At 36.8% G+C, this 23,072-nt stretch overlaps 2 long non-coding RNA genes across 3 annotated transcripts; both read left to right on the plus strand.

Moving 5' to 3' along the window:
* The first annotated feature begins 8,619 nt into the window (after positions 1-8,619).
* Positions 8,620-22,712, plus strand: LOC129355410 (uncharacterized). 2 transcript variants are annotated; one of them, XR_008605269.1, is made up of 3 exons: positions 8,620-8,657; positions 21,669-22,167; positions 22,333-22,712. It is a non-coding gene; the product is annotated as an uncharacterized LOC129355410 (long non-coding RNA). The 2 variants fall into 2 exon arrangements; XR_008605268.1 differs by lacking the exon at positions 8,620-8,657 and having other exon boundaries at positions 16,839-22,167.
* On the plus strand, positions 11,183-12,587 carry LOC129355411 (uncharacterized). Its single transcript, XR_008605270.1, has 3 exons — positions 11,183-11,625; positions 12,494-12,509; positions 12,564-12,587. It is a non-coding gene; the product is annotated as an uncharacterized LOC129355411 (long non-coding RNA).
* Positions 22,713-23,072: the final 360 nt, after the last annotated feature.

Here is a 23,072-nt window from a genome sequence, read left to right on the forward strand (position 1 = left end):
AATATAAATAGTTTGATTGTAATTTATTGAGCATCTGAATTTCCTCATGTTTTTCCTTTTTTTTTTTGAAAACGTTACAAACATGACTGACTTATAAATCAACTCCTTCACAGGAATCCAGATTTTGTCAGAAACCCCTATACAAATACAGTAAAACCAGCAAGTTACAGTCCCACATAACTGGATGGAAAGACGTAAAAATGCAGACGTATAAAAAGCGAGGGGTTTTCATGAAGTGTTGGGTTGGAAGGTGGGAAGCATTTATTAAAGACTCTCTATCCCCCCAAAAAAGGGGGCAGCAGCCAAATGCAAAAGGGTTGATAATTTAGCCAAATTGTCAGCAGCACTTTGAGGTCGTGTCATCAGCAGCTAACATCTTAAAGAATATCTGCTGTAATATATGAAACCGTCGTCATAATGTATCAAAATGGAACGACTGGGATGCCACTTAAAGTAGTGCTGGCGTAATTGGTGCTCAAAAGTCTTAATAGTATCATATATCTTGTGCTGGGCTTTTAAAAGGATCTAATGTGGGATCTCGCCTTCATCTTCTTCCCATCTTTAGCGCATAAACACACACCTGCACACACACACAGTAATGCATTCAAGCCATCATTTCATCTTGGAATTCCCAAGCGTTTTGGGCACCAAGAGCTATAATGATCTGCCATAAATGGCTCGGTTGGACTGCTAACTTGTGTAAATAGTGCAGGCAGAGACTAATGTACTGACTTGTAATAGTGGGAAATTACCTGCCTATTACTGAGAGATCCTGCAAGAGAGGAGGAGCAGGAGGAGGAAGCAGAGGATAAAAGAAAAGTTGGAGACGGAGTGGGGGAAGAAATTGTGGTTAATTATGAAAATGACAGAACAAGCAAAAAGTTAAAAAAAAAAAAAAAGTTTAACAAAAAGGAAATAGATATTTTGTGTGATTAAACTTTTTTGTGATCTATTGAGATAGCTGTCAAATCACTAAGTCTATTAAATTGCTGTTAAAATTTTATTAGCTGAATCCCAAGAAAAATACTTTATAATAGTACAAATGTGTTTTAATCAGTTTCAAACTAACAGAGTAGTAAAATAGCACTTTGCATTTAAACACTTTGTAGATTTCTTTTACCACATGAACATTTAAAAATGTTAATTTCAATCTTTTTTCAAATTAATTTGTAACAGTTGCTTTTTAATCTATTAGAATTAAATTCATCACTCCAAAACAAAAGGCTTGTTGATATAATTTTGAAAATTTCTCATATAATGTAATGTTGATCTTCTGAAGGAATCAACCAGAAAAATATAATTCTGTTTAATCTCTGATGCTTGTTAATATTTGATAGTTGTGTGTAAAGGAAATTAATTCTGTGAAGAAGAGTTTCTGAGCACAATGCATGTATGGATGCAAGTTTTTAATTTTTTTTAACAGAAGTCAGTAAGTACTTCTTTAAAAAATACGTAGGAGTGTTTTCTAACACTTCAGCTAATTTGGGTCTCACTCTAAACACAATACCACATCCAGTAAACCTCCTTTTCAAATGGGAATGTTGTTGGTTGAAAAATTCAAGCTTTGTTTTTGTAGCATAATGTTTTGTCAAGTCTGCTTAAAAAAATAATTGAAAATCTCCACAGAGTTGATTGTAATGCACCCTAATTTCCTTCAGCTATCGGTGGAGCATAAACAGGCAAACATTTCCATAATGTGTTGATGTGAATAGACAGTTTAGATCGCTGTTTGTTAGCAATGTTTGTTTGCCTGCTTATTGTGTTCATGGAGACAAATATGAGGCATGTCTTTTTATGCAGCTTCTTCATTTCTTGTTAGTTGTTTGCCATTATGATAACAAGGATCCATTTGATGTTAGCAGGCCTTTTATCTTCAAATGAGCCATTTAAATGTCATTACTGTTGGGGCTGTGTGTGTGTGTGTGCATGTGTGTGATCATTACACTTACAAGGCCTATTCAAGTCTTGTCATTTTTTTCCCCTTACAAGCTGAAATTAGTAGCATAACAGCAACAGTATTCAGGTTGAAAGATTATTTCTCAGAAGTAAACTTCAGCTTTTGTCTGTTTCCCTTTCTGTGGTTGTTTAGAGAGAAATCAACAAGATTTTGTAATAACTATAACTCAGGAAATTGATCCTATTTAGCTACATGTTTTAAGTGGTAAGACATAAGTGGTTTTTGTATTCAGATTTGATACTGAAACATATCAAATGTTCGGATTCACATCAGAATATCTAAACGCAATATAAGAAAAAATAAAAACAAGCAAAAAACAGATGATAGACTGAATATATATTGGTTTATTGTTTTTGATTGAAAAATTTTATTTCTTTTGTAATACATCTGACAAAGTATTCATCTTTTAGTTACCAAGTTTTTTACAATTTGTTTGATTTTATAGTAAATCTGACCACATTTGACTTGAATGCATTAAAATCTACCTTTTACTAATTTATTTTCCAAATAGTCCCAAACTGAACTCCTATTTTTTAGTTAGTCAAAGTTGCATAACTCCTTGTCAGGTTTAAAAAGAAATGACAATATATTTCTTTGTAGCGCTTTCAAAATGTTGTTGGTTTTGCAGATTACAGATGTGGAATCAGTTTTAGATTTTCGACTGAATTTCTGAGCCCCTGTCTGCTAAAGCTCTGCAGTGATTGGTGTAATATCTGCACATTACGATGTTAACTGATAGGTTTTTGGCTTGGAGTTGGCCTGTCTGACTGGGGGTCATTTCTGGTGGAAGAAGTAAGTTGAGGCGATATTGCTGTCAAATCACCCCAAAAACTACAAACTGATGGTCTGAAAATGACTCGGATCAGTTGATCTGTCCCGTCTGAGGCATGTGGGTGTCTCTGTTTTTGTCTCAGACAAGAATTTACAAAGGAAATAAAACAAAGCTGACTGACATCCTTTCATAGGTGACAAACTACATCTCTCCATGTCTAGAAGCTCTAATTTGTACTTCCCAGTAAGGCCTGATTAGACGGTCTGATGCACTGTATCAAGGTTTGGCCTTCATGTCTGTTGAGGTCTGCTGCATAAACCAAACCCTGTCTCTGTCTGTTTCCTGCAGTGGCAGACATGGCACAGGACAGCCCCTCTAGTGGACTACTAGTAAATTAGGAAATCTTTCCTGGCAGGCGGAGATGACAGGACACCGTCTTTGTGTCCGTTCTATGTAATTTGCTTGTTTTCCATTCTGCTATGGAGCTGGCGCACTGCAGGAGAGAGACAAGCCAAGGAGTTTGTCTCTTCCTTTCACTCTGCGTATCTTCTTGCCTTCCTCTCCCATCCATCTTATGTGGGTTTGTTCTCTCCCATTGTTGCCATTGTGTCCTCCAGCTCAGCTCCGTGGCCTCGGAGTTAAAAAGAAAATGATAGGCTGCAGCCAACACAGGAAGAAAAGTGGAACGTTTGATGATTGTGACTTATAAAATAAAGGAAAACTGTATCTAGGCTTGGTTTCAGGCTGGAAACTGGGAGGATTTTAGATTTACTGATCATTAAAACAAACAAATCCATAAATTAAGGTTATTCCTTGGCAATGTGTTTTGGATCATTGTGCGGATAATTAAATATGTTTTTTTTTTATTTCTTTGTATATCTGAAGTGTTACTTGGTGTCATTTTAATGTTAATAGCACCAAGAAAAGCTCATTTTTCCTACAATAACTACAAATGACACTTACTAAATTAGGTTAGAAATCCTAATGTAGAGCTGAATGAACAAAATATAAGAACATCTGTAATATTCTTAAATTATGCTCAGCTGTGTCACAGTTTTGCCTTTGAATAGTTCAGGTTTCTGAAACTGCCCAAAAAAAAAGAGAGCGCGAGAAAAACATTGCAAATTCACACATTTGTTTCCTCTCAATATCCATTCAGATGTAAGTCTGAATGCACCATTTGCTTGAATGGTAAGAAGAGGGGACATTAGTAGCAGTACATGCATGCATGTGTGTTTCAGGAGAACTTTGACAAAACGCTCTCGTTTATCGTGGCGGCGCCGCGGCCTGTGTTCTCCTGTCTCTAAGGTAACGGCGGTCCTGGGCGCTCTCTTATTGGCTCAGCCGCCAAACACCCAGCAAGAGACAAAGAGAAGGACCCGGCGCTGGTAATTTCTTATCACTGAATCCCATTAGGCTCAGGGTTTTTCATTTTTTATTAGCCTACACAAAAGTAAAGTGGAAATCACCATACCCAGTCGGCTCAACCCCTACTGTGAGCCCGACTGGGTCTTCTAATAACGTCGCTCTACTCCAGCCTGTGCTGTACTAATAACAGATACTGTTTTAAAAAGTGCATTATTAGACTCAAAATATAAAGCATAAAAAGCTTTTTACTTTTCGTAGATAAATTTAATAGTCTTCATGTGCTTCCATTGATACTGTTAATTAATAATTAGCTTATTTGCACAGCATGCGGTAGTTCAATTCTCGGGATCTAACTTTAAATTCTCTACTTAGAAATTAGATCTGATAAAATCTCTAATAGTTCTGCTGAAAAAGCAATGCCCTGTAAAGTTTAGATAAGTTTAGATCTGACTCTGAGTAAAAACACCACAAATTTATAGTATTTACACAAAAATGTTGAACGTGGAAGTATAACTGCTTGCTTGGCTGTATTTTTATATTTGGTGTTTGATTAAATTAGGCAATCATGCGTCTTCTTACTGGAGATCTCAAGTATTCAGGAGTGGCTGGGGTCCCTAACTTCTGTGAATATCAGGTCTTGAAGCACCAAAGGGGTGACGGATAATGACACTCTGGCAACCCCATGTTTGTCTTGTTTCTCTTTTTTATTGTCTGACCTTCAAGTTTGACTGTTGAAGCCTGCAGTGAGGCTTCACATGTTGTGCTGGGCTCTTTTATAACCTGATTTAAGGTTTTAAAGCGGTCGGCCACCCAATGCTGACGTTTACCACTGTTCCATGTTTGCTCTATTTTTGGATAATGCTTCACTGGAGCCCTTTCCTCACTGACGGATGTCGGAGCCAAAGTGATGTGATACTTTTGGAGATTTTGCCTACTTCATCCTGTTAGACAGGTTCTATAGAAGTAATTTGTTGTTTGTGCAGAACTGGACAATCAAGGACTGTTTTTACCCAGGATATTTTTGTCTGTTATAAGTGGAAAAAAATTGTGATAAAAAAGTAAAAAATACCATAAAAGAAACCTCTGTATATTATCACTGAGATCTTCCTTGAAATACAGAAAGAGCGGTAAAAATGAAAATGCACTTGAACTCATAAGTGACTTGTTGCTTAGAAAGTTCTGAGAAAAATCAGTTTGGAAAACGGGGGAGAAAAGGAACCAGCTGATGAAAGTCCATATAGTAGGAGATTTCAGCTTATCAAATCATAATTTCAGCTCTTAAATTCTTTCACCTGTCATCTTTCGCCCAAGCAGCTGTGTGCTTGTGGGACGGCCCGAAGCTGCACTGACACCTCTCAGCATATTGAAAGAGCCTGATATACCCAAGGCTGTAATCACCACGAAAGTGCAGTTGGTTGTGGTTATAATGTGTGTGTGATAAGCACCCCATATGAAGGCAGATTGACAGACAAAAGCTCTAATCGCTCCTCAGCTGCAGCCGCCAAACACCTCAGAGGAAGTATTGACCCAAAAGCATCATAATCCCCTTCGCCTAACACTGGCAATTTCATGTAATACCTGTAATAACACGCATTCAGCTCAAAGTAGTCATCAAAAGAGCTCCGAGCATCTGATTTTGAGAGGTGAGCCGTTTGAATAAAAGGGGACCAAAGTGTATATCAATCTCTAATAACATTGTGGCCCTGACTCACATTTCCCCGAAGGAGTGCGTTTTTATCATGCTCACTTTGACTTTTTATGGCTTTTCCTCTTTAAATGGTAAAAGGAAACATTTTTATGGTAAAGGAGGCTGTGAACTTTTGAAGGGGTCTTTTATGTTTTATACTTATTTTTACATTGCATGTACAACCATAAATGTCAGAAATATTAGCGACAGCAGTAAAGTACAACAGATTGGCTACAATTTTGTTCGCTCAATGTCTGAACCAAATTCAAGAGATAAGCATAACTATAGCAAACTCAAGTAGAATAGGTCAAAGTTTTTCCCAGGAGGAAAAATATTTCAACTGTTTGGTTGTTTTGTTTATTTGAAGACTATTTAATTTTATCTAGAAAACATAATCTTTAAGAGTTAAAAAGCTTTGGAAAATTCACATCGAGTGGATCATGGACTAACAAAACATTTTATATGTTTACAGCTCTGGAAAAAAATGAACAGCCCAAATTTTGATTTCTGAACTCTTACGGAGTTAAAACGCCAGTATTGTTGTTCCTAAATGAATATGTACTTGTTGTCTTTCCGTTATTTGGGGTATGAAAGTACTGCATCTTTTTCGTTATTTTGACCATTTCTCATTTTCTACAAATACAAAATTTTTCCTTGAAATTTCAGATACATGTCAGTAGTTTATAAAATAAAAGAACAATGTTCATTTAATCAAATATATGCCTATAAAAAGTGAAATAGTTTATTTTTTTTCCAGAGCTGTATATTCAAACTTTGTTTCTTTTGCAGTTTGGAAAACTGCAAAGGAAAACAATGTAGTTTTTGCAGATCAGAGTTGATCAGCTGAACTGACTGCGGTTTCATATCTCCTAATAATTTCAGTGAGAATCTGAAACTCAGACGTTGAAGAACCAGCGCGTTCAGTCCAGAACGTGATCTAATCGAATGTAGAGGGGATGTTTGCATCACATGTACGCGCTCACACACCCGCCATCATTGTCATTATCTTCACAGCCTCAATCATCCCTATCTGTATTCACTCACACTTTTCAGCTTCTGATTTGGTATTCATGTCACAGAGATTAATCAACCTGCTCATCCCATCTGCTGTTGCACACTGACACACACTGTCTCCTCACACTCTACCTGCCTGTAGGTGTGTGTGTTGGGTGGGCTGGGGGGTTGGCACACAACTGACAGAAACCAAGAGAGGGCTCCGTCAACCCATCTGCATATCTGCATATTAACCGCGGACCGTCCCTTTAATTTCCTACAGCAGCTGATAACCGTCGCCTCCTCTTGGCCTCTTTGTTGCTCCCACACCAAATTCGTGTGTGTGTGTGTGTGTGTGTGTTTGAGGAAAAGGCCAGGAAAAAAAAATCTGTGTTGCATTTCTTTGTACTTTGCACACATTTTTTAGTGTCTACTGAAGTTGTTAATCTGCAGATTTTTAAAAGAAAGGAAGTTTTATAGAAGGTAATGACAAAAATGAAAAAGGTGATTCATAATACATTTTTGTAACTTAGACAATTGAAGATTTAAAATATCCTCATAGTCTGCAGTAAGGAAATGTGACTTATTGACTCCAGCAATTAAGTTCTAGCAACAATAAATCACTTTTTCATTTGTCAAAATGTTAAGAGTTTATTAGGATAAATTGCCCAAACTGGGGAACTTAACCACATAAAAGTGTCTCTATGGTTTCGTTGTTAAAGCAGATCTTTGATAGGATTTAGGTCAGGGACAATACAAATCTGATCTTTATTTCCAAGTGGGGTTTGACTTTGTATATGCAGATATATATATATAATCTTCTGTTTTGTGTCATATTTAACACCAATTATAATGGCCTCATTTCACTCACAGTATAAATATGTGGCCTTGAGGCATGAAGCGTGTGAACCGATTCACTCTGAATGTATGGAGGTGAATGTTCTCATTAGTCCTGAGGCCGAAGGCAGAGACAGCAGAAGAAAAGCAGTGCAGGCTCAGAGTTTCTCTATTCCTGTAGTTAGATTCTCACTTTCTTTTCTAGATTCTCACACTTTCTTTATCTTCTTTTCTAGATTCTCACACTTTCTTTTCTTGATTCTCACACTTTCTTTTCTAGATTCTCACTTTTTTCTTGATTCTCACACTTTCTTTTCTAGATTCTCACACTTTCTTTTCTAGATTCTCACACTTTCTTTTCTAGATTCTCACAGTTTCTTTTCTAGATTCTCACACTTTCTTTTCTAGATTCTCACACTTTCTTTTCTAGATTCTCACTTTCTTTTCTAGATTCTCACTTTCTTTTCTAGATTCTCACACGTTCTTTTTTATCTTCTTTTCTAGATTCTCACACTTTCTTTTCTAGATTCTCACACTTTCTTTTCTGGATTCAGAGACAGCAGAAGAAAAGCAGTGCAGGCTCAGAGTTTCTCTATTCCTGTAGTTACTTGGTAAAAGAAGTTTGAGTTGAATTGAGACGTTCAGAAAGGAAACTATGGTTTAACAGCTGCAGCTCTTGAACACATGGACCTTTGCTTGAGCTTCATCTTTGAAACCTTCTCAAGTTTTTGTTGAGGTTTAACTGCTGTTACAGAGTTGAAGTGAATTAGAGATGATTGAATGCTTACTGATGCCTGGAAAATGTAGTTAATTATGAAGCAAGTAAGAAGAGCAACATACATTTCTTAAACGCCGCAAATAATTTTTACTTCTAAGCTTATGATGCAGGAAGAAATATCCAAACTGGTTTCTTCAAATGTTCATCTTTACGCTGCTTGTGATCTGCTTTGCACCTTGAGATATTTCACCTGTCACATTGACTGTCTGTCATTTTTGTTTTTCAGAGAAAACATCAGATGTCGGCAGATGAATTTTCCGAAAAGGTAAGAAATATTGTTTATATTTGATGAAGTGAAAGATTTAGGTATAGATGTAGAAAAGAGTTGAAATTTGGACTTGTGTATTCCAGGCAGTGGAATAACATAGCATCCTGAAGCTGATGATCTCACCATCCCCACCATGTTTGTATTGTTTTTCTGAAACGCTTTACTTGTTTTACACCAGATGCAACAAGATGTTAACTTTCCAAATATTTTCTCAGGAGTCTGGGAGAGAAATAGGATTTAGAAAATAAAGTTTTCGTTGTTGTTTTTTTCCCCAGTGTCTCCATGTCTGGTAATGAGGAGGCATGAGTGTGTTTGTTGAAACGTAACCAAAAAATGTGGTTATTCACATTTAATTCAACAATGTGAAAACAGCTTGTATTTATCTTGGTTATCCTGTTAGAATCAGATCTATTTGATGAGCTACAATATACTAAAGTACAAGTTCCTTTGGCAGATGATTTTACTAGTGGGAAAAATGTCTTATGAGTGAAATAATTTGCCAATGGAACAAGTACTTTGATCAATATGAAGGAATCATTTACTCAAAACAAATTACTATAATTTGCTTAAAAGCTTCTTGCAAGTTAGCGTTGTCATTTCCAGTGCACCAAGATATTTCCAGTGCACCAAGATATTTCCACATACCTGGCAGCTTTATTTCATACTTAAATATATTAGTCATATGGATGGAAATGTTAGCTCTTTATTCCCAATCCAATTTAGTTTTTACTACTTCCCTTTATACCCAACACAAACTCTACAGTTCACTTCCTTTAACCTCTTATCTCCTCTTGTCGTCCTCCTGTCTTGCTCTTGAACTCTCCATTACCATCTTATTGTTCAGCTTCTGCGATGTGCTTCTATCTTCTTGGTGATGATGTGGGTGAGCAGGTCAGCCGGGGGGCTTGCCATTAGCTGGGACTGTGCATTTATTCTGATCACAGGTGTAGACAAGATAATAGGAGCCTTAGTGGTCAGTGTGATGAGGCTGGAGAATTGGAAGTGAAGAGCAGTACAGTCTCAGACGGAACATCATAAAATAGAATAATAAGAGAAAACTTTAAAATAAATTCACAAAAAACAAATTGATTTGAATTTTTTTAATAAGTATATTTGTCCAGGTTCAATAAAAACACCTCATTTCGACATAACTATTCAAACAAAATATGCATTTCTGTGCTGCTACTGTTCTTTACTAATGGCCTTTTCTCTGCCTCATGACGTCAGGCTTTGACTTTCTGATGCTTGTGTGCTGAACAGCTGTTCTTTCTCTTCAGGTCATAGAGAAACAATAGCAGCTGATGTCAAACTGATGATGCTGAATCCAGAGATGTCTACCAGCCTCTTTATCTACTCTGTTTTCTGCTGCATGTGTTTTTCTGAGTGTTGAACCTCTGTGGGTTGACTCAGTGGCTCTTTTTGTGTTTGCTTGTAATGAGAGATGCAAAGTATGCTGCTGTTTTCTCTTTGTTCATATGGATGAACAAAGAGAAAACAGCAGCATACTTTGCATCTCTCACCTACCTACCTAACACTTGTTAGGTAGGTAGGTACATAGGTAAGTATCTAGGTAGGAAGGTAGATAGTGAGGTAGGTAGTAAGTTGGTAGTGGTAATTAGTTAGTTAGTTAGTTAGTTAGTTAAGTAGGTAGATAAAGAGGTAGGTAGTAAGTTGTTAGTGAGGTATGTAGATAGTTAGATAGTGAGGTAGGGAGATGGATAGTTAGTAGTAAGTTAGGTAAGTAAGTATGTAGATAGTACTGAGGCATTTAGGTAGATGTGTTTGTTTATATAGATTCTCAGTCTAAAGCTGGTAAGTTAGTTAGTGAGGCAGATAGTTAGGTAGGTAGATAGGTATTTTGTTTGTTTTTCCTAGATTCTCTTACTTTCTTTTCTAGATTCTAACACTTTCTTTTCTAGATTCTCACTGTCTTTTCTAGATTCTAACACTTTCTTTTCTAGATCCTCACACACTCTTTTCTAGATTCTCACACTTTCTTTTCTAGATTCTCACTTTCTTTTCTAGATTCTCAGTTTCTTTTCTAGATTCTCTCACTTTCTTTTCTAGATTCTAACACTCTTTTCTAGATTCTCACACTTTCTTTTCTAGATTCTCACAGTTTCTTTTCTAGATTCACAGTTTCTTTTCTAGATTCTCAGACTTTCTTTTCTAGATTCTCAGTTTCTTTTCTAGATTCTCACACTTTCTTTTCTAGATTCTCACACTTTCTTTTCTAGATTCTCACACTTTCTTTTCTAGATTCTCAGTTTCTTTTCTAGATTCTCAGTTTCTTTTCTAGATTCTCACACTTTCTTTTCTAGATTCTCAGTTTCTTTTCTAGATTCTAACACTCTTTTCTAGATTCAGTTTCTTTTCTAGATTCTAACACTCTTTTCTAGATTCTCACAGTTTCTTTTCTAGATTCACAGTTTCTTTTCTAGATTCTCACACTTTCTTTTCTAGATTCTAACACTCTTTTCTAGATTCTCACACTTTCTTTTCTAGATTCTAACACTCTTTTCTAGATTCTCAGTTTCTTTTCTAGATTCTAACACTTTCTTTTCTAGATTCTAACACTTTCTTTTCTAGATTCTAACACTTTCTTTTCTGGATTCTAACACTCTTTACTTCATTTGGTTCTTTTACGTTCTAAACCAAGTGAGAATCAAATGAGGTAAAGAACCCAAAAGAGATCGAAGAGGTAAAGGGACAAAAAGAGATAAAGAACCTACAAGAGGTAAAGGAGGTAGAAAAGGTAAAGGGACGAAAAGAGGTAAAGAACATAAAAGAGGTAAAGAACCTAAGAGGTAAACGAGGTAGAACAGGCAAAGAAAGTAAAAGTGATAAAGGACCTAAAGAGGCCAAGGAGGTAAAAGAGGTAAAGAACCTAAGAGGTAAACGAGGTAGAACAGGCAAAGAAAGTAAAAGTGATAAAGGACCTAAAGAGGCCAAGGAGGTAAAAGAGGTAAAGAACCTAAAAGAGGTAAAGGACCTAAGAGTTAAATGAGGTAGAAGACGTAAAGAACCTAAAAGAGGTAAATAACCTAAGAGGTAAAAGAGGTAGAAGAGGTAAAGGGACGAAAAGAGGTAAAGAACCTAAGAGGTAAACAAGGTAGAAGAGGCAAGGAAAGTAGAAGTGGTAAAGGACCTAAAAGAGGTCAAGGAGGTCAAGGGATTAAAGAGGTAAATAACCTAAGAGGTAAGGAGGTAAAGGAGGTAGAAAAGGTAAATGGACTAAAAGAGGTAAAGGACCTAAGAGTTAAATGAGGTAGAAGACGTAAAGAACCTAAAAGAGGTAAATAACCTAAGAGGTAAAAGAGGTAGAAGAGGTAAAGGGACGAAAAGAGGTAAAGAACCTAAGAGGTAAACAAGGTAGAAGAGGCAAGGAAAGTAGAAGTGGTAAAGGACCTAAAAGGTCAAGGAGGTCAAGGGATTAAAGAGGTAAATAACCTAAGAGTAAAGGAGGTAGAAAAGGTAAAGGAACCAAATGCGGTAAAGAACCCAAAAGAGGTCGAAGAGGTAAAGGGACAAAAAGAGATAAAGAACCTACAAGAGGTAAAGAACCTAAAAGAGGTCAAGAGGTAGAGATAAAGAACCTAAGAGGTAAACGAGGTAGAAGAGGCAAGGAAAGGAAAAGTGGTAAAGAACCTAAAAGAGGTAAATAACCTAAGAGGTAAAAGAGGTAGAAGAGGTAAAGGAACCAAATGAAGTAAAGGACCTAAAAGAGGCCAAGGAGGTAGAAGAAGTAAATGGACGAAAAGAGGTAAAGCACCTAAAAGGTAAACGAGGTAGAAGAGGCAAGGAAAGTAAAAGAGGTAAATAACCTAAAAGAGGTAAATAACCTAAAAGGTGAAGGAGGTAGAAGAGGTAAATAGACTAAAAGAGGTCAAGAACCTAAAAGAGGTAAAGGAGGTAGAAGAGGTAAAGAAAGTAAAAGAGGTCAAGGAGGTAGAAAAGGTAAAGGGACTAAAAGAGGTAAAGAACCTAAGAGTTAAACGAGGTAGAAGAGGCAAAGAAAGTAAAAGTGGTAAAGGACCTAAAAGAGGCCAAGGAGGTAGAAGAGGTAAAGGGACGAAAAGAGGTAAAGAACCTAAGAGGTAAACGAGGTAGAAGAGGCAAGGAAAGGAAAAGTGGTAAAGAACCTAAAAGAGGTAAATGAGGTAGAAGACGTAAAGAACCTAAAAGAGGTAAATAACCTAAGAGGTAGAAGAGGTAAAGGGATTAAAGAGGTAAAGAACCTAAGAGGTAAACGAGGTAGAAGAAGCAAGGAAAGGAAAAGTGGTAAAGAACCTAAAAGAGGTAAATGAGGTAGAAGACGTAAAGAACCTAAAAGAGGTAAATAACCTAAGAGGTAAAAGAGGTAGAAGAGGTAAAGGGATTAAAGAGGTAAAGAACCTAAGAGTTAAAGGAGGTAAAGGAGGTAGAAAAGGTAAATGGACTAAAAGAGGTAAAGAACCTAAAAGAGGTCAAGGAGGTAGAAGACGTAAAGAAAGTAAAAGAGGTAAAGGAGTTAGAAAAGGTAAAGGAACTAAATAAAGTAAAGGACCTAAAAGAGGTCAAGGAGGTAGAAGAGCTAAAGAGGAAAAAGGAGATAAATGAAGTGGAAAGTGTAAAGGAAATAAATGAAGTAAAGGAGATATATAAGGTAGAAGAGGTACCTACCTCCTAAATTAAGCAATGGGCCTGGCGGACAGGTAGGCTTGCAGGCAGGGTGGACACGGCTGGCTTGCGGCAGGCGGGCGGGCGGTTTGAGCGCTCCACCCCTCCACTCTCCACCTGCTAAGTTCCTCCCTCCCACTTTCCGCCTGCTGTATTTGGTCCTTACTTTTTTTCCTCTTCTAGTCACAAATATTTCAGATTATGCAACTTACTTTAATACAAAACACACTGACTGAATTAACTACAAGCTTTAGGAATCTGAGCTCAATTTCATAAGCCAAGTCACAATCTATTTCAATCAATTTCTCCTAATGCTGAAAGACCATAATCTTCAAACTCACCCTTGCCGAAAAACAGATGATCCCAGAAATTCCCAGAAAATATTCTGTAAAATAAAGAGAAAACAGTCCCGTTATAAAAATGTTAGTCATGTTGCATTTCAACTAAAACATGGCGGTGGTAGTATGATTAGGGCCTGCTTTTCTTGCAATACTGGAGCTTACCCCCATTCACCCTGTGTTTCAATAAACAGGATAGTGATCCAAAGCATTCAGGCAAGGCTGCCTCTGAATAATACAAAAATGAAGTTTTGTAATAGTCTGAACAAAAATCCAATTCAAATGAACCATAAACATTGCATGTTTATGATTTATTGCATGCCATTTGGAAGTGCTAATAGTGTTTTTTCTGCCTTCATTTTGCCAAAACAATCCAACTGCTTTTCAGATCTGAAACATCTAAATGTGACAAAGTAGCAGACATAAAATAAATCACATTTTTCTCAGCACTCTAAGTTGTCTCTGTTTTCTTAATCATCTCAGAAATATTGTCCCTTTCGTAAACAAGGGCATGGATGCATCGCTGTCGATCGGACAGAAAGGAAGCGGAGAGAGAAATGAAAAGCGAACAAGAAAATGTGATGAAAAGGTTATGGAGAGAGGGGAGAAAAGGGCAGGTGGAAAACTGCTCTTTAGGGTCTTTGAAAGCAGCTGGTCCTGGTTTGAAGCTTGACCCCATTTAGGACGGGCGAGAGACATCGAGACAAACTGTGGGAGAGAGAGAGTGAGCGTGCGATAGACCCTTCAGCCCCGCTCTTAAAGGCCCTCCACAGGAAGTCCTCATTCTTCCTGGAGCAGACACCCCCCACCAACAGCTGCGAAAAAGCCCTCATTTAGGCTGAGTGGAAGGGGAAGACAGAGAAAGAGTGGACCCCCATCCTCCACCTAGGGGGGGCCTTCGTATCAAAACTTCCCCTCAGCAGGCAAGACAGAAATGTCAGCAAGAAGGAAGGCTTTAGAGTCTTTTATCATTTCATTTGCTTATTGATTTGTGTGTGTGCTTGTTAGAGACCAATTTGACCTTTACAGGAATTTCCAGCTTGAAACAAAAATTCTTCGATTTATTCTTTGGAGGAAAATCCTCTACAATAGCTACTGAAAAAAAACATCTACGCATTTCAGCTGTAAATAAGTAGAGTGAAAATTTAGGAAAGACCAGAAAGAATCCAGCTCGTGTTTCTTTGCTTCAGCTGACCGAACATTTTGGTCCACAGAACAATTTTTAGATGTGTCAGTAAAACTTAGCCGTTGTAATGTTTGTGTTAAATGGGATTAGCTGTTCTTGGCCAGCGGCACCAGCTACACACACAGAGGTGTCTGCTTAGCAAGCCTAAAACTAAGAAAAACAAGCATAAAAGTAAGACTGTTGTGTCACTAGAACCATATGTACATTTTTTGTTAAAACACAAGTTAAAATCTACAGAAGAGGATTACAGGAAAAAAGTTAGGAATCTCAAATTTTTTTTATCTTTTATCAGAAATCTAATTCTGTCTAAAATCTAATTCCTCATTTAATTTGTCATAGTTGAGAAGAATCAGTCAGGACTACTCATTAGTTTCAATGTCATACTGTTGTTGGGGTGTCATGTCTAATATTTTCTAATCTTTACTCACCTGTCGAAGAAGCTGACCCTTCATTGTTGCCAGTTTCCTTCTCTTAGCTTCTAGGATCGTTTGACGGTTGTTAGCAGAGAATCTGAGAAAAGAAAAATAAGAAAAACAAATTTTTATTGTTTATTTGATACACAAAATGTTGCAGCTTCCCACGTATGTTGACCTAGCAATGTGATTTCTACTTTCTTTTTCCTTAAAGTGGCTAAAAACAGAGACTGAGTTCATCAAAATGGAAGAAAATGTGTGGAAATTTTAAGATGGATAGTGAGATAGTAGACAATGAACTTTCCAGGAATCAACATTACATTATCTTGATTAAATTGTGAAAAAAAAAATCGAATTACAAAAATGGTTATTTGACTAATCAATTTCAATAGGTTCTTCCAAAATTGTACAATGTTGCCAATAGGCAACAATTAGACAAGAAAACACAATTTTGCCATTGTTTAATATGGTATAGATAATTCAAACTACTTGTGGTTTAAACTTGACCTAAACAACTAATTGCGTTTTAACGTTTTGAAAAACGAGCCCACTGCTATCAATCAGCTATGTTTGCGTTAGACCGACAGGTTAGACTGATACAGATCGCTTTGATTATGGAGTGTTTGCGCTGGCCTGGACCGACCGCTCTCTGAGGGACTATCATTGCTGGTAATCCACTTCATGGTCCACTAATCTGTTTTCTCCAGGGTTGCTCCCCACCCAGTTCTGTGTCTCTCTTTTTCTTCTTCTGGCCACTCCTCAGCAGGGTTCCTCCCTCTCTGCTCACCTTGCTCTTTAAAGGTCACATCTTTATTCTTCTCCCTTTCCTCTACCTCCCTCCTCTCTTTAATAACACTAATCTTATTACACAAAGAATCAAAGCTTTCAGGTTTATCTTCTGTGTATTTGGAAATCAAACTCATAACAGCTTAAGGTTCTTTTTTCTGTTCTGATGTAAACTTGTCGTCATCCTCAGGTTTCAATTAAGTCAACGCAAGTGAAATTAAAAGTTAAAGAAACACAAACTTCGCCATGTTCAGACTGTGATGCATCCTAACCACCTTACTCTTTTGGTAAGGTGGACAATAAAGTTATTTTCTTTGCTTAATGAGCCACGTTCAGCCCTTTCAATTTGAACTACTTTAAAGCACTTTCTATTTGAGTCATTCAAAAATGCAAATATATATTTATTATTTCTATTATTTAAAAATTTTCAGAAGAAGACACCATGGTTGAAGAAAGTAGCTCAGTTCAGCAACTGCAAGTCATCCTAAAGAGTTTCTGCACTCTGGACAAAGAAGCAACATTTACGATGGAAATATTCTTTTTCGTTTTTATCCAACCCTCTCCTCATCCTTCAGCCTGCTTCGTTTCTCACCACTAACAAACACCATCAGATGTCTGCCCAGTTCCTATACACACAGACACCCCAACACGTGGTCTAATCATATTCCTTCCTATCTAGAAGCAATCAGTGATAGTGTTGGCTGCTCCCAAGCGCCGCAGCAAAACTGGCAGAGAGGAGGACACACAAGCTCTAATTAAATTAAATGTGTGTGTGCAGCAGTGGTAGCAGGGAGGAGCACAGATTAAATGTAGCTGTAGCATCATTAGTGTTTGACCTGCGTGTAACAGATGGAGCAGCGATTAGGAATAAAGATTTGAGTGCTAAAGGTCAAAACTGCTTTGTTAAGAGTGATATCTTAAGTGTCGCATTCTTAGAAAGGAAAACTAATTTAGCTCTTGCACAAATACCAAGTCAGTTGAGTTTTTTGCAACAATTCTATAATTTTATGCTGTGTATGAAATTATAGGAAAGTTCTCTACCATGCAAGGTTTGGCAAATATAAATGTTGCATTCCTCTCTGAAAATCTGTCTAAAATGGTCTGATTCCATAAAATGCTGATTAGAACAGCAAAGTTTGGTCAGACAGTTGATTAGAAAAGGGGAGAAAAAAAACATTAAAAAGTACGGAAAATAACAGTCTGCTTCACTAAAGCCAAAACCAGAAAGATGTTTGGTCTTGTCTTTTCTTAATGTTTAAAAGAAAATATTAAAGTATCAGATGATTAGAGAACAGCTTAAATGGAAAGAGCAATCAGCTTCATGATGATGAAAAACAAAGTATCATGAAAAACTTTTGACAGGCTCTAAAAAACCTCTGGTTTATTTTCTTAGAATTTGTGATAGTAAGAAAAACTCCACTGTAAGATTTAGTCACTTTCTTAAACCCGCCTGTATGTGGGCAAAATAGTTTTAGTCTCAATGACTGCAGAGCAGAACAAAAATGGCGTAAAACTCAACTTCACGTTTATAATGACACCTATAAAGAAAGACTATGTAACTATCACTCAACACTAAAACATGCAAGAGAGGCTTTCTTTGCAGATGTCATAAACAAAAACATCAACAAAGCTTGAGCTTCCTTTTCAACAGTTGACAGGCTCACAAACCCTCCTGTGACGTTACCACCTGAACTCCAATCGAATGCTGTCTGGAACAAGTTTTCCAACTTTTTTTCAGAGATTAATCTGCACGTCAACTCTAAAGCCAGAACCATTGCTGGACCCAAACAAAACAAATACAGGAAAAATGACCCACTTTCAAATACTTAATCATAAAATCCTAGAAGAAATTATAAGTCAAATAAGTTCAAGCTCCTGCTGTCTGGGTGTCCTACCCGCACATTTCTTTAAGAAAGTCCTGCCTGTTATTGCTACTGATCTCATCCAAATCGTAAACTCATCGCTCACATCAGGTGTTTTCCCCCAGGCTTTGAAAACAGCAGTCATCAAACCACTGCTAAAAAAGAACAACCTGCTAGGCCTGTCGCGATAAACGATAAGTCAATTAATCACACGATAAGTTAAAACTATTGACCTCATTTTAATTATCTGCTATGTCGTGTTCTTAGAATAAGAATAACGTTCGGGGTAAAAAAGATCCTGTAGTTTGAACTATTGCATCAGGCAGTCGGATTCTATTTAAATCTAATGATTACTGAAGGGCAATATACTATACAGATTTCATAATCTGCACTCTTTTGGTTGAATGCAGTATTTATTTCCACTTTGGCTTCATGTTGTTTAGTTTTTATTCAAGTACATTTATTGTTAATGGAGACTAAGAATCTATTTTATTTTTGGTTTTGGTTGTTTTATTTATTTTGTGTATCAGTCCCAATGTTAAGTGTCTTGAAAGTAAAATGTATTATTACGTAATTTCCATTAAATCAATGTAAAAAGGTCTTCAAACAATATCGTTTATCGCAATAATTTTTGAGACAATTTATCGTCCAGCAAAATCTGTTATCGTGACAGACCTACAAATCACTACTGCAGAATTACAGGCCGGCCTCTGACCTCCCACTCATCAGCAAAGTTATTGAGAAAAACTGTGTGTAAACAATTAAATAGTTTTCTCATAATGACCAACTGCTTTTATTCTTTCCAATCTGGTTTTTACTTGATTGATGACCCCCAATTAGATCACAATAAATCAAAAGAAAATAATAAATACAAGTGCTATTCATAACAACTTAGGGAAAATTTGTGTTTAGTTCAGTTACTGATTATGAATTTGGGCTAGAAAAATTTGGTAACAAGAAAAAATATACATATTTAATAATAAACATCTATAATTCCTGTTTCAAAAATAATTATTGCATAAACTGCGATACCAGTTTTGAGATCGGGGTAATAAGAAACGTACAAGTTCATTTTGGTCTTGGCCGCTCCCTGATTAGCTGTTAGCTTCCTCTTCTGCAGCAAACTAATCTGGATTTATACTAAATGAAAACAACAAGGGAGTTATCTGCAGCAAATTGTAACCCTTTACTTGAAAATGATTTAGGTTAAGGAAGCACATTATCAAAAAAAATAAACAAATACCTCTCAACATCTGGATAGAAAAACCCACTGGTCCTAATGATGGTGTTTTGTCCAGCAAGAAAACTATTATGTATTTTCTCCATAAGAAACACAGTTTTGGAGCTTCGGTTTAAGCAAAGATTTCTGAGTGCAGCCTCAAATGTCTGACAGACAAGCAAAAGCCATTAACAAGTCTTCTCACCACAATCCTAGCCATTCATTAGACATCAATCAAAGGAGGATGTGTGATAATTAAATGAGGAGTGCTAATGCTTTGTAGCACTTGTACACCAGGCCATTTTAGTCTGACACCTGGAATAGCGTAAAATAGACAGAAGGAGGATGTCAGTCTTTGTGTTGATGGCTGGAGCAGGTCGGTGCTAACAGGCTAATTTATTAATAAAAACATCAAAGAAGTCAAGTTACAATTTTCAAAGTTGAATCTCAATTAATTAGACTTAGACTAATTAGTCAACTGATTTCTGTTTCAGTTTTAAAGGGTAAACCTCATGCAGATCAATTTCACATGGAGCTTCTCAGAAAATTGAAACGCATGTTCACGTTGCTTTGATAATAATGACTGCGTACAACATTTGAAGCATCGCCCATACTGTATGCTACATCCTACGGTAAAAAAAACAAACAAAAAAATAAACATTGTCCTCATTCTGTGGCTGTCAAATAAAAAAAAACAGCCATGTTGTCTCTGTCTTGTTAGCTCTTATGCCAAGAAACCTTCAGTAACCCAGGAACCCAGTGTTGAATCAATTTAACTGTTTTTCTAAACCTTTTAACATGTCAGAGCTCACGGTTGCACATTCATACTATCCTGTTTGCCTATATCTGCTCTGTCAGTGCTGTGGAGCTGCAGTGGAGCTGACAGCTTGCTGTGACAGAGAGCCTAAAACCAACAAAGTGTCAGCTGCTGCACAGGAGAAATGCCGTTGATTGGATTAGGCCCCTGTGTGTTCTCAGGCCTAATGGAGCGAGTTCCAGAGACCGTCCAACACAGATCTATTTTTAATTAGAAATTAGACAGAAACAAGAGAACTTTCTGCAAGGCGCTGAAAATGAAAACCTTTCATCTTTACAATTAATACACATTAAAACTATTTGCTACCAAAAAAAATAAAATGCAAAACTTTCCACATAGTAAAAACTTTGCTGTGGATTCATCAAAAATATTCCTTGCAACTTCCAAAAGAGAGTTGGTATGACATTATGCAGTCAAATTGGAATATCATTAAAGTCAATCAATTTCAGTCGCTCATTTCAATAAGTGAAATGCATTATACAAATTAATTACATGCAGACTGATGTTTTTCAGCCTTTATTTTTGTTAATTATGATTATTTCTCACTTACAGGTAATGAAAACAAGACATTTAAGATCAGAATATTACATCAGACCACTGAAAAAAATATTTCATTACAGGAATGTGGGGTAACTTAAAATTATTCTTAATACCTGAATAAAGGTTGTTTTTAAAAAGTACTTTTAATCAGAAACAAGCCTCATTGGAGTGTATGCAGCGGACCTGCACCTGTTCTCAATTAAGTATTCTGTGAAAAATAACTCCAAATTAACTGTGGAAAATTCGTAAATTTATCTATTTTTATATCTATATTTTTTGTCATTTGACATATCTAAAATATTTTAAGTGAATTCAACTGAAATTGGCTGATGTGTGGAAAGCAACCGATTCAAAATAAGAGGTATCCTCAATTGGCTGAGTCCACAGGATAAGGAACACCTTCGATGGTAACCTATGTGGGAGAGCTAAGAGTTTCAACTGTGCATATGGATTAATATTAAAGTATACTTGGTTTTTGGAACTGTTAAAACAGTTATAAGTGCTTTTAGAGGAGCTGTGAGGTATTCATGTGACTGCATAATGTCAGATCAATAGGAATATATGGATAGACAAACGGTCAGATGGACAAGGTGCTACTGAATGGTTACAGAATACATTCAGTGCTCAAGTGGAGGCATTGCTATCTGGGTTATAAACCTGACCAATGAGATATCAGATACCTGCAGTACAGACAAACTAACCAATAGCCACGCCACACAATAAACAAGTCTGATAACATTCATTGAAAATCAAAAATACATTAAGTGAATAAGATATCGCTATAGTTACTATCTGTTCATGCTGCATTTTGCAGAATTATTTAATGAAAAATTATTGATGGGCTTCAGTAGCTTAATGGATCCAATATGAAGATTAAAAACACTGAAATGCATGATTTGAACTTAGAATAATCTATAACTCTGCACATCTTTAACACACAGCGCTGTGCAAAGGTGAGCTGCAATAGATCTCTGAAAAGACAATATTTACTGTTGCAATAAACTCCATCATTTACTCCTTTAGACATTTACCAACTCTGAGGTTGGAAAATGTTTTCAATCATTTGCCGCCTCAATTTTTTTCTCTTGCTCCCCTTTCTTTCCTTTTATGTTCAAACATGTTCTCATACAACTTACAGATACAAATAATGTAACAATAGTTCTGATTTGTATGTTTTGTCTGTTGCAGGTTTTAACTCTGACTGACTGAAGGAGGATATGGATTCTTCAAGAGAAAACTGATGTGATCCAACAGATTCCAAAATATGTTGAAAAATTAATATCTTATTTACTTTTCCTTAAACTAGGGCTGTGAGTCCAACATCAGAAAACTTCATTCTTATTGCTTCTTATATTTAATATACAGCCATCTTAATTATTATGTTTGCTGTTTTCACTTTAATGAAATTCAACAAACATAATCCGCTAGCAGCCAGAAATGATGGAAGAAAGTGATAAACAGGAGCTAAAACAGGAATACAGCGTGACAGAGCCAAAGCTTGCCACAGTTGTGTCCCTTTTTCTGTTCAGGAGTTGCACAAAGCTGACAGCTCTGAAAGGTCAACCTGCTCTAGACCAAAATGTAAATGAAGCGACCAAAGTCGCCCTGGAATCCCAGACGACGGTGATTCTCTTCATCAGCTGTCAATTGATTCTCCTACTAAATACCTCAACACTGAACACTAGAGGTAATTTAATAAAGCTTTTGACAAACTGCCTCTCCTTCCTGGATCAATACAAAAAATAAATGCTACATTAGTAAATAGAGCAATGCATTGTTACTGACAAGATATAATTATTTGGTCAATGTCAAATATTTCTGTCCATTTCCTGATCTGATTTCTGCCTCCCAGACACGTGTGGTATCCGACTCTTTCAGAGGATTCACACAATGGAGTCCTCTTAACGAGCAACGCAGCAGCTAAGGAGGAAAGTCCTCGCCATGCCAACATGGCTCACCGGCCTGCTGAGAGCCAAGCAGCACCTGACAGATGCCACTTTGGGGGCAAAATCCCAGAGGGCTCCAAAGAGCCAGCACAGGACTGAAGCCAAGGGAGCAGAAGACTGGAATACCGAAACACATTACAGTTATATATATAAATATGATTGCTGAAATCCATTTAACTGTCCACACGTAAAGCTGCAGTATGTAAAGCAAATGTTTTGTACATATTTATTTGATGTAAAGCACTGTTGCTGAAATGTGCTATACAAATAAAATTTGATTGATTGATGATTGATTGATTATTGTTAAGAGACAGATCACCTTCCTCTACCTACTCCCAGAGCAATTATTGCTGTCTCAAGAAATGCACCTCTCCAAAAACAACCAATCAGAGCCAGAAGAAAGGCCTTAGTGCTGTCAATCAGCATGTGTACTTGCTGCTACATGTGCTAATGGCAGAGAAACAATTTGCTGTTAAAGGGAAACTGTCATCATTAGAGGCTACGCCAACTAGCCTGAGTATTCACAACAGGATCTGCTATCAAGAAGATACTGTAGCATAGAGCAAGGGAGCAGTGCTGCATGGACAGGGACTGACACACTAAGACATTCACTTCTAGTTGTAATTGGGAGAAAGCAAAGCTGCTC

This window comes from Poeciliopsis prolifica, unplaced genomic scaffold (assembly GCF_027474105.1).
Source record: "Poeciliopsis prolifica strain line A6 unplaced genomic scaffold, Auburn_PproV2 SCAFFOLD134, whole genome shotgun sequence".
Taxonomy (NCBI): domain Eukaryota; kingdom Metazoa; phylum Chordata; class Actinopteri; order Cyprinodontiformes; family Poeciliidae; genus Poeciliopsis; species Poeciliopsis prolifica.